Below are 10,880 nucleotides of genomic sequence, written 5' to 3'. Positions count from 1 at the left end.
CCTGCAGTGCCGGCATCCCATATGGGCACCAGTTCTAGTCCCAGGTGCTCCTCTTCCAACCCAGCTCTCTTCTGTGGTCTGAGAAAGCAGTAGAAGATGGCCCAAGTGCTTGGACTCCTGCATCCGAATGGGAGACCAGGAGGAAGCACTTGGCTCCTGGCTTCGGATCGGCGCAGCTCCGGCCATTGTGGCCATTTGGGGAATGACCCATGGAAGGAAGACCTTTCTGTCTCTCCCTCTCACTGTCTGTAACTCTACCTCTCAAATCAATAAATAAAACTTTTCAAAAAAAAAAAAAAAGAAAGAAAGAAAGTATCTTGTTCTTAAAAAAATAGTTATTCACTGATATGATAGAATTATAACTGCAACAAAAAGTAGGAATTTCCTTGTATATTTTCCCAAAGAAAGCTGGGAAAACTCTGGTTGTAGCTTTTCCAGGAGAACTTAGATCAGAGTAAGACTTTTGCCAAAATGTGTTATAAAATGCATGAAAGCAGAGTTTGACAATGTCAGCAGCGGAGGAAGACAGGGCTGGAGAAGCAGCACCTCTGTTCCTGGAGGGAACGGAAGCAGACCCAGCTACACTTGAGCCCTGTGATTTCCTTCAAAGCATCTGCAGATTTGTGCTGAAAGATAACAGAGTTTAAACAGAACGACAAACCTGGTTTACATCACTCTCACTGGGAAAAAGAGAGAGAGTTTGGGGTTGGGGGCATCCAGTAGGGCTAAGACTTGATAAAGAAGAAAGAACACATAAAATTCAGCCTGAAATTCTGCATGCAATTTCCCTGCAAAGAGATTTCCAGCTCCAAAAATGCATATACACAAAGTAAGACTGCCAGAGAGAAAGCAGGACACAGTGGTGTGCCAGAGAGCTGGATAGAGACGAAGTGGCGAGGCAGGACAGAGGGCATGAGAACTGTAGCTCAGGGTTCACAGAGGTTGAAGGAACCTGGGAAGCTCACCCACGATTTTGCCTACAATGATAGAAAAGGCTACACTCTAGAAATAAGGGTCAAATCCTATGAGTGAAGTGAAGTAGAACTAGACCAGCCCCAGCAGAGTATAGAATCCCCTCTTGACAAGACTGAGCTGATCCACCCTATCTGCTCGCCAAAATTACACTAATTAAAGAGTTCAACAAATAGTAAGAAGAAAAAAAAAACAACTACAACAAAGTAAATATGGAGAGGAAACCAAGTGATGACTTGGTACAAAATGATTTTATTCAACACCTGTTTACAACACATTAACCAAAGTTTCTTTCCATGATGTTGTTTTGTGACAGATTTTTATGATTCATTTGTTTAGTTGACTGTATTAAGCTTACTCCTGGAGACTGTGGTCAACAATACTGGGCCTAACAGCCTGGACTACAGACCATTAGTTACCCAATAAAACCTTAATGTAATTTCTTTCTAGAAAAAATTTAAATTAAATTAAATTACCCTTGGGGGAAGACATCATCATCAAAAGGCTTTGTAATTTTTCATACAGGATGTCCAGTAATCCATCAAATATTGCTGGACAAGATAAGAAATTGAAAGATATGAACAAAAGACTGGGAGCATTGGAGAACAGAAACAGAACTAAAGATGATCCAGATAATGTAATTATCATTAGACAATTTAAAATAACAATGTTTAAGAAATTTATTAAAATTGAAGAATGTGGAATGTACAAGAAAACAGAAATACACTAAAAAGAATAAAGTAGAAAGCACAGAAGAGGAAAAGATAATAACTCATAAAAGAATCCAATACATGAATTTAAAAGAAGATAGAGCAAGTTAAAAAAAAAATATGTCCACACAAAGACTTGTTCACAAATGTTCATAGCAACACTGTTCAAAATAGTTAAACACTAGAAGCAATTCATGAGTTTATCAACTAATGAATGGATGAACACATGTATTGTATGCACACAATGAAATAATATTCAGCAATAAAAAGGAGCAAACCACTGATATAGGCAACAGTATAGAAAATCTCAAATATACGCTAAGTGAAAGAATACAAGTACAAATGGCTACACATAATACATTATTCCACTGATAGGAAATTTCTAGAAAAGGAAAATCTACACATACACACACACAGAGTAGGGCAAGGGGATCATGGAAATGTTCCAAAATATGATTGTGGTGATGTAACACAAATACACAAATTCACCAAAGATATTAACTTGTATATTTACACTGAGTTAGGTAATGCTATGTTAAATTACAAATTATATCTCAAAAATATATGCTTACATTTCTAGGTGACTCCTAAATCATGTACATGCTATAAAAAAAAAAATCCAGACAAGGAGACAGTCTGAAGCTTCAATTGAACAAATGTTAGTACCTGCTGAATAAGCAACGGAATCATAATTTTGGAAGACTATAAAACATACAACAAAACACTAATGATAACCCCAGGGGACTCTAGAAGAAGGTCTTAACCAAAAACAATAATAATTCTTCAACCATATATATGAATATCCACACAAAGTGAGAAAATAAGTCTACAAGTTGCCCCAAATCAGTTCCCATCAGAGCTTGCTAATAAGTAAGCTTTCTACAATACGCACCAAGGGTTTTTGTCCCTAGCTTTTCAATATTAAAATTACAAATCAGGAATTACAAACTTCCCATAGCAAATAAATTGCATGGCCCAGGTATGTTCTAAATGATTTACATATGACATATTGATCCACCATGAGTCTACAGGTAGCCACTTTGATTACTGTTATTTGACAGTGAAGGAAACTGAGACACAAAGATGTGAAGAAATTCACCCAAAGCTACATATCTCATAAAGTATAGAAAGAAGAGTCTGTTCCAGAGCTTATTTCTTAACCACCCTGCCATGCTGGCTCTCTGAAATCTAATGTAAGACCTAATTATCTGTAACACAATACCTTTAAAGGTTATCCTAAATAACACTTTCTGAATTCAGCTGGTTATCAGTCAGCTTCTGGGCAAAGGGACCATTAGGACTGCAGAAAAACTCCCCTGCCCTGCGTGTTTCCCTGCATTGTGAACAGAACAAGAAAACCTTCACGCAAAATACCTATATGCACACTGTCCACCAATATGTACCAATAACGACGGTTGTTTTTCTCTGCCATGCTGGCACTGAAAGAAGCAGCAAGGGGTGAGAAATCGATGGAGGAGGCAAGCAGGATAGAAAATACCCTGTGGAAAGCAATAGCAGTCCAAGTGGGTAGCCTGCTCTCATTCCACGTGCTCACTTCTCTTGGGAACAGTGTGGCACGTTGTCCGGGCTTGACAGGAAGTCATGTTGTGTGCAGTCTCCTGGACTTCTTCTTGAGGAATTACATAAAACTCACTTCAGGATGTTGTAATTGATCTAGAACATTTCTCATCTCTGATTCACTCAATCTATTAAAGACAAATTGAAAAACTTTACCAGAATTTTCTGTATCTTAAAATCAATTGCAAACATGCCACAGGTACTTTGAGGTCTCTCCAGTGACTGCGGCAAATCATTACCTTTTCTATGAAAATCAGTGGTCAGCCCTCTCCAAGTTGGTTTTCTTTGCTTATATACAGTAATTATACTCTATCCAAATCTCTCCTATGTAGGTAATTGCCTTTGCAGTATAGGACATTATGGCTGAAAATATATTTTAATGATAAATTTTCTATACTGGTAAAAAAAAAAGATATTCATATTCATTGTGTCCCTTGCTATCCAGGATATAGTCAAAGCTAGCCTGAGTCTAGAATGTTGAAAATCACTTTAATTACATGTTTATATTCCTATTGAAAAACAATCTGCCTTATTTTTATACTTTTGGTTTCCTATTCCCATATCTTATCTGGGGCCCCTAGGTAATCACAGCTTTGGAAAACAAATTATGTGAGATTTGATGTTATTCTCCTAGTAAAAATGAATTTCACTGTAAAACTTTTAGTTTCTGGAACACTTACAAAAGGTAAAGAAGTCTAAGAAAGGGTGCAAAAAGGGGCAGGTGTTGTGGCATGGGAGGTTAGGTCTCCACCTGTGACACCAGCATCCCATATCGGCACCAGCTGAAGACCTGGCCACTCCACTTCCAATCCAGCTCCCTCCTAATGCGCCTGGGAAAGCAGCAGAAGACAGCCCAAGTACTTGGGCCCCTGCACCTCGTAGGAGACCTGGAAGAAGCTCCAAGCTCCTGGCTTTGGCCTGGCCCAGCCTTGGTCATTGCAGCCATCTGGGGAGTGAACCAGTGGATGGAAGACTGACCTCTCTCTGTCTCTGCCTCTGTTTTTCTGTAACTCTGCCTTTCAAATGAATAAAAAAAATTTTAAAAACCTTAAAAAAAAAGAGGGTGTGCAAGAAGTCACTTAATTTCAAAACAATAAAAATGCTCATGTGGCCAGATTCACCCTGAAAGATTTAAAACACAAATGAGAATATAACAATACATGAACCATTTCCTGACCCCAGCCTTGGAAACCTTCGAGAAATATCAAAAATAAAAAAAAGGAACTCAGAATCAAACGACAAAAAGTAGAAAAGGACAAAAATATATAGATAGAACTTTCCAGTAACTCGGTAGTCCCTATTATCTCTCTCCCCAAGGGCAGAAGGGCCATTACTGCCGCAGTGGGGGAGTGAAATATCCTCCTCATTGCAGAATGGAAGCAATCTCCCTCTCGTGTGGGTGATCACAGCAAGGGGAAGACGCTAAGTGGATCAGGGGGAGAGGTTGCCGGCAGGGATGTCTGCAGACAAAGCGTGAACGAGCTCTTCTCTGGGTTTTACCAGGGCAATCACATTAAGGTAAAAGAAACTTTCAATCAACTAGGGAGACAAGGTTATTATCCCAGAAGTCCTCTTTTTCATCTGGTTACAATTAACCAGCACAGCGCAAGAGGAAGGACTTGGCCAGCATTTGAATGGCACAATGGGCGAGGCACCTTGATGAGTACTAAAGTTCATAGGATCACCTTGGCCGTGACAGGGAGTTCGGACTCTGCTGTCTTCTTCCCTCATTACTAAGAAGACGGAAGTGGACCAGCGGGTAACTTGTCTCCTCACTCTGCTAGTAAGTGCTAAGATGGAATTCAACCACAGGTCTGCATGACTTGGGACAGTACGCTCCTCCCACAGTATCTTTGGGAGACTTCTGCTTTGCAAACAGGCTCTTCCCGTCTTCCCTGTCCTCTAAAAAATAAAATCCATTCTCCTTCCCTTTATCTGAACTAGGAGCTTTATCCACTCCCCTTTCCTTTATCCGAATTAGGAGCTTTCCAAATCAGAATATCCCTGCTTTTCCTCAAACACAGACTCCACTTTAATCAACTGTTTGCCACTGAACCTCCTCAGGAAATGTCATCTACAGAGATTCTTTGGACTGTGAACTGGCAGAGCCAAGACAAAAGGACAAAACCCCTTTAAAATACACTTCTAGGGGCCCACACTGTGGTGCAGTGGATTAAGCCGTCGTCTGCGGCGCCAGCATCCCATATAGGCACTGGTTTGAGTCTCAGTTGCTCCACTTCCAACCCAGCTCCCGGCTATGGCCTGGAAAAGCAGTGGAACATGGCCCAAGTCCTTGGGCCCTGGCACCCGTGTGGGAGACCCGGAAGAAGCTCCTGGCTCCTGACTTCGGATTGGCCCATGGATTCGAAGCTCATCGTTGCAGCCATTTAGGAAGTGATCAGTGGATAGAAGACACCCTTCCCCTCTCTCTCCCCCTCCATTCCTCCCTCTGCCTCTCTGTGACTCTGCCTTTTGAATAAATAAATAAATAAATAAATAAACCTTTTTAAAAGATTTATTTATTTATTTGAAAGTCAAGGTTACACAGAGAGGAGAGGCAGAGAGAGAGAGAGGTCTTCCATACACTGGTTCACTCCCCAACTGGCCGCAACGGCCACAACTGTGCTGATCAGAAGCCAGGAGCCAGGAGCTTATTCTGGGTCTCCCACACGGGTGCAGGGGCCCAAGGACTTGGGCCATCTGTACTGCTTTCCCAGGCCATAACAGAGAGCTAGATCAGAAGTGGAGCAACTAGGACTCAAACCAGCACCCATATGAGATGCCAGCACTGCAGGCAGTGGCTTTACCCACTATGCCACACTGCTGGCCTAAATAAATAAATCTTTAAAAAGAATAAAATGCACCTCTAGAAGAGGGCACTGCAGCACACTGAAGTCACAGTTTGGCATGCCCACATACCACATTGGCTGGGTGCCTGGGAAGTTCCACCTCCTTTTCCAGTCCACTTTGCTGGATTCCACAAACCTGAAAATCAGCAGATGGTGGCCCAAGTACTTGGATTCTTGCCCCCCAGTTGACCTGGATGGAGTTCTGGGCTCCTAGCTTTACCTTGGCCCAACCCTGGTTGTTGTATTTAGGGAGTGAACTCTCTCTCTGCCTTTCATTAAAATAAAATATGCTTCTAAAACTAGAAGGAATGGATGTTGTTTTTATTTGTAAATACTGTTTTTATTTGTTTGGATTTGGGTCTATTCTGTATTACCCCTCACAGTGACTCCTACAAATTCAAATGTAAATAATGGCCAAGAATGCCTGGATCAGGGACCTCCTGGAAGGCTGCTCCCTAAGGATCCAGGGACGCACCTGGGGATGGGGCACACAGAATGGACACTGACCAACCAGTAAATCCTTTCCTTTACTTTCTTCATTGCCCTTCCTCACACATCAGATTTTACAGAACACTGAGAGAAAGTTAAGATGAGTATGGAGCAAGAAATTCAAAACTGCATATTGAATGCAACTTTCCCAACAATCCAGAGGTCAACAAGACACATGCAACAGCAGAACTTAATTCTACCTACACAGTGGCTCCACCACCATGCACAGTACAGGGTACTACCTTTGCTGCCCAAGGTACTTCGGGGCTGGACTCCAAGGAGAACTACATGGATAGGCTTACGGATGTGTTGTCCCAGTCCTAAAGATGCATGATCAAGAATTCTCAGCACTGAATACTTCTTCAGAAGTCAGAATATTTTCAGATATTCAGATCTGGTGTCTTTCCTGATATGCAACTGGACAACCTTTCCAACCTTTCTAGCTTTCTTTAATAATGGATAACAGCCAACTCATTTTTCATATTTCTCAACTTGGATAAACACTCAACCTCCTGAGAATACTCATTTGCTACCTAGATACAATTTTTTAAATTACTGACATATAGGCCGGCACCGCAGCTTACTAGGCTAATCCTCCGCCTTGCAGCGCCGGCACACCGGGTTCTAGTCCCGGTCAGGGCGCCGGATTCTGCCCCGGTTGCCCCTCTTCTAGGCCAGCTCTCTGCTGTGGCCAGGGAGTGCAGTGGAGGATGGCCCAGGTCCTTGGGCCCTGCACCCCATGGGAGACCAGGAAAAGTACCTGGCTCCTGCCTTCGGATCAGGATGATGTGATGTGCCAGCCACAGCACGCTAGCTGCGGCAGCCATTGGAGGGTGAACCAACGGCAAAGGAAGACCTTTCTCTCTGTCTCTCTCTCTCACTATCCACTCTGCCTGTCAAAAATAAATAAATAAAATAAAAATAAATAAAAAAAAGAAATTACTGACATATATTTGTGCATATATATTAGATACAGTATGATAATTCTGATAGTGTGAATAATGTACAATGATCAAATCAGGGTAATTAGAATTTCCATCCCCTTCAAACAATAATCGTTTCTGTATGTTGAGAAACTTGGACTCCTCTTTTCTAGTTGGGTTTTTTTGTGTTTTTTTTTTTTTTTTTTCCTTTTTGTGACTGCAGTTACCCTCCTGTGCTAGAGTTAGAAACACCAGTACTAACTCCTCTCATCTGCCTGGATTTTGTGCCTCTCACCTACCCTTTCTCCACCCCTCCCACCCAGGCTCAAGTGCCCACTGTTCCATTCTCTTGCTTCTGCACAATCAAGTTTTTTAGTTTCCACAAATGAGTGAAAGGTGTAGTATTTGTCTCTGTGCCTGGCATTCTGCTCAGCATATTGTCCTCTTTTCCTTGCATTTTGATGCAAATGATAGGATGGCATTCCTCTTTATGACTGAATAATATTCCAATGTGCATACTCTGCATTCTTTCTTTATTCCTGTTAGTGGACACCTTTATTGATTTCATGTATTGGCTATTGTGAGTAGTGGGATAATAAACATGGGAGTGTAGAGGCCTCTTTGATAAAATGATTTCATTGCCTTTGGATGTATACTCAGTCCTGGGATTGCTGGATGTTATGGTAATCCATTTTTAGTTTTCTAAAAAAATTGCCATGTATTTTTCACAGTGGCTTTACTAATTTGCATTCCCACCAACAAGGCTATCAACACATTTTTAAAAGTGTAATTATAATCCTGAGTTCCTCATTATTTTACAACTGATACCCTGCTGGATCAAAAGTGAAAGTAAAAATTTTCTGTAGAATTGAAGGATTCTAGTTTTCCCTTAGACTGGGAGATAACAGAAATTTAAGTTTAAACGGATAAGTTTGCACACAGTGTCTAAGAAAAGAGGTATAAAAGTGGAAAATAGTACTTTTTGGAAAATAAAACTGTTATCTTCAGATGCATGAACAGCTAAAGGATGTTGATTTAACCAATTCCTCTGTTCTGATTTCAATTTCATCAGGCTAGCTTCAGGTCATAAATCGACATCCAAATCTCAATAATCTATACAAAGAGAATGAGCAGTCATAGGCCAGAGCTCTCTATTTGGTAAGACAATTATGTTTCTCATTAAAATTAATACGCTGCCACTCAATTTTAGACTTTGAACTTTGTGAGCTTGGGTCTGTCACTGGGAAATGCATGCATTCTTGTGAGTTGACAAAAACTCAGGATTTCAAGTCCAGACAAGCTCAGGGCCAAATCATTTGCTGTGATAAATTCACCCAAGGAAAGCTCCCTTGCGGGGCTGTGTGAGGGGTTCTGAAAGGCAGCTGCTGGCCTGTCCCTGATAATACCACACTTGTAGACGACCTGTCTTCCTCTGTCTTGTGCTTCCATGCAGTGGTGTTAACTGTAATGGCCCACTAGTTGTCACCATCCTCATCAGCCTTCTGCAAAGAAATCTGTCACAAACAACACATATTCTTTACATCTAATTGGGTAGGAAATGTACTTTTGTTGTTTTCTCAGTCCATTTTATGTCAATTGTCATTTTCAGGGAGGAAAACTAAATTAAAGATGGTGAAATTAATAATCACCTCCTTACTTTTGTCACCAAGCACACTGAGCTGTTAAGTAAGAAACACTTTTTAAAAACTGTTTTTATTTTATCTGATTATTTTATTTGAAAGGCAGAGAGACAGAGATCATCTATTTGCCAGTTTACTCCCTAAGTGTCCACGACAGCCAGGGCTGGGTCAGATCAAAGCCAGGAGCCCCAATTTCAATTCAGGTCTCCCACATGGGTGGCAGGGACCCAAGTACTTAAGCCATCAACTGCTGCCTCCTGCGGTGTGCATTAGCGGGCAGCTGGGTCCGAAGCACAGGAGCCAGGACTTGAGCCAGGCACTCGGAATGGGATGAAGACATCCCACGTGAACTAACCACTGCACAGATGCCTGCCCCACAGAGCACTTATACCAAGTATTCCAGACTTAATGGGCTTTTGACAATTTACTATAGCATGTTGACTTTTGCCAGTTTTGAAAAGGAAATACAAATTTTTGCTTTCTTTGCAAATTTCTGTCTTGAGAAATCTGAAAGCAGTCAGATACACAAATTTGTCATCAGGATAATATACTATAACTATTTTTGGTTCATGATTACTAGTGTTACCCAGAGAATTGTTTGATCTTGCTATTGTTTCTTAAAAAAAAAAAAGTGAGAGCTCTTCTTTATAGGACTACCACAAACAATACTAATGTATTTCATGACAACCAACATGAAGAAGTACTTCTCTATCAGTTTCCAGATATATTTGGATTAAATCAACTGAGATATATATATATATATACATATACATACATACATACATACACACACATATATGAGAGAGTTCCTAATACATATGTTCAGCACAGAGAAATTCTCAAATATATATTCATTAAAATGCTACATGCGAAGCAGGTTTTATATGTTTACTTGAACTTCTGTTGAGACAGGACTGGTGGGGGCCTTCATTTTTTCTCTTGTTGCTACTTTAGAAGTCTGGGTTTTTTTTCTGTTAAAAATGAAATAAGATTTATAAGCTTCAGTTCTAACTATACAGTAAGTGAAATGGTATTAAAATTCAACTGAGATATCTCAACCATAGAAGTCCTGTTGGTTCTATGGATCATTACAATCAAGGGATTGCTGCCAGGATGCATAGCCAGGAATCCTTAGGGAAGAAAGTATGTTTCTTTGCTAGAAGCTGTAAGAAACATCACAGCATAAGTCACCCCACTCAAAATCATTAAAATATTATTTACATAAAAAAGTCCACAATTTTTTGCACAATTAATAAAGGATATACAAAACAGAAGCATGTACTTTCTTATTTCTTATGTTAGACATTTTTGTCATATGTCACTGTGCTTATTGCTACTGTCACGCAGGTAATGACACGTCTTTAGAAAACGTGGTGAGACCGAGGAGCCACAAATTCTTCAGTGTCCTAGGGCGTGTGACTATGCATTGTCAGGATTATTTCTTATTCTTTGGAAAAGAATGAGAGTGATTTCTGATGAGAAGATAATGAAGAACAGACTGTGCCAAGATGTGTACTGTTCGCTTTCCCATGGGTGACTGCAAAGCCCCCCTGAGAGCTGAAAGATGCAATGTCACAGATTTGGAAAAACACCGAAAGTTCCACAGACTGAATTTCCAAGCCCTCCTCTTGGCTCCTTCTTTTCTTCCTCCGGAGCTTCCCCCCTTCCCCCTTCCCCCCTTCCCCCCTTCCCTCCTTCCCTCCTTCCCCCCTTCCCTCC

This window comes from Oryctolagus cuniculus, chromosome 16 (genome assembly GCF_964237555.1).
Source record: "Oryctolagus cuniculus chromosome 16, mOryCun1.1, whole genome shotgun sequence".
NCBI lineage: Eukaryota > Metazoa > Chordata > Mammalia > Lagomorpha > Leporidae > Oryctolagus > Oryctolagus cuniculus.
The sequence above is the reverse complement of the archived record's forward strand: the minus strand, read 5'-3'. Positions refer to the sequence as shown.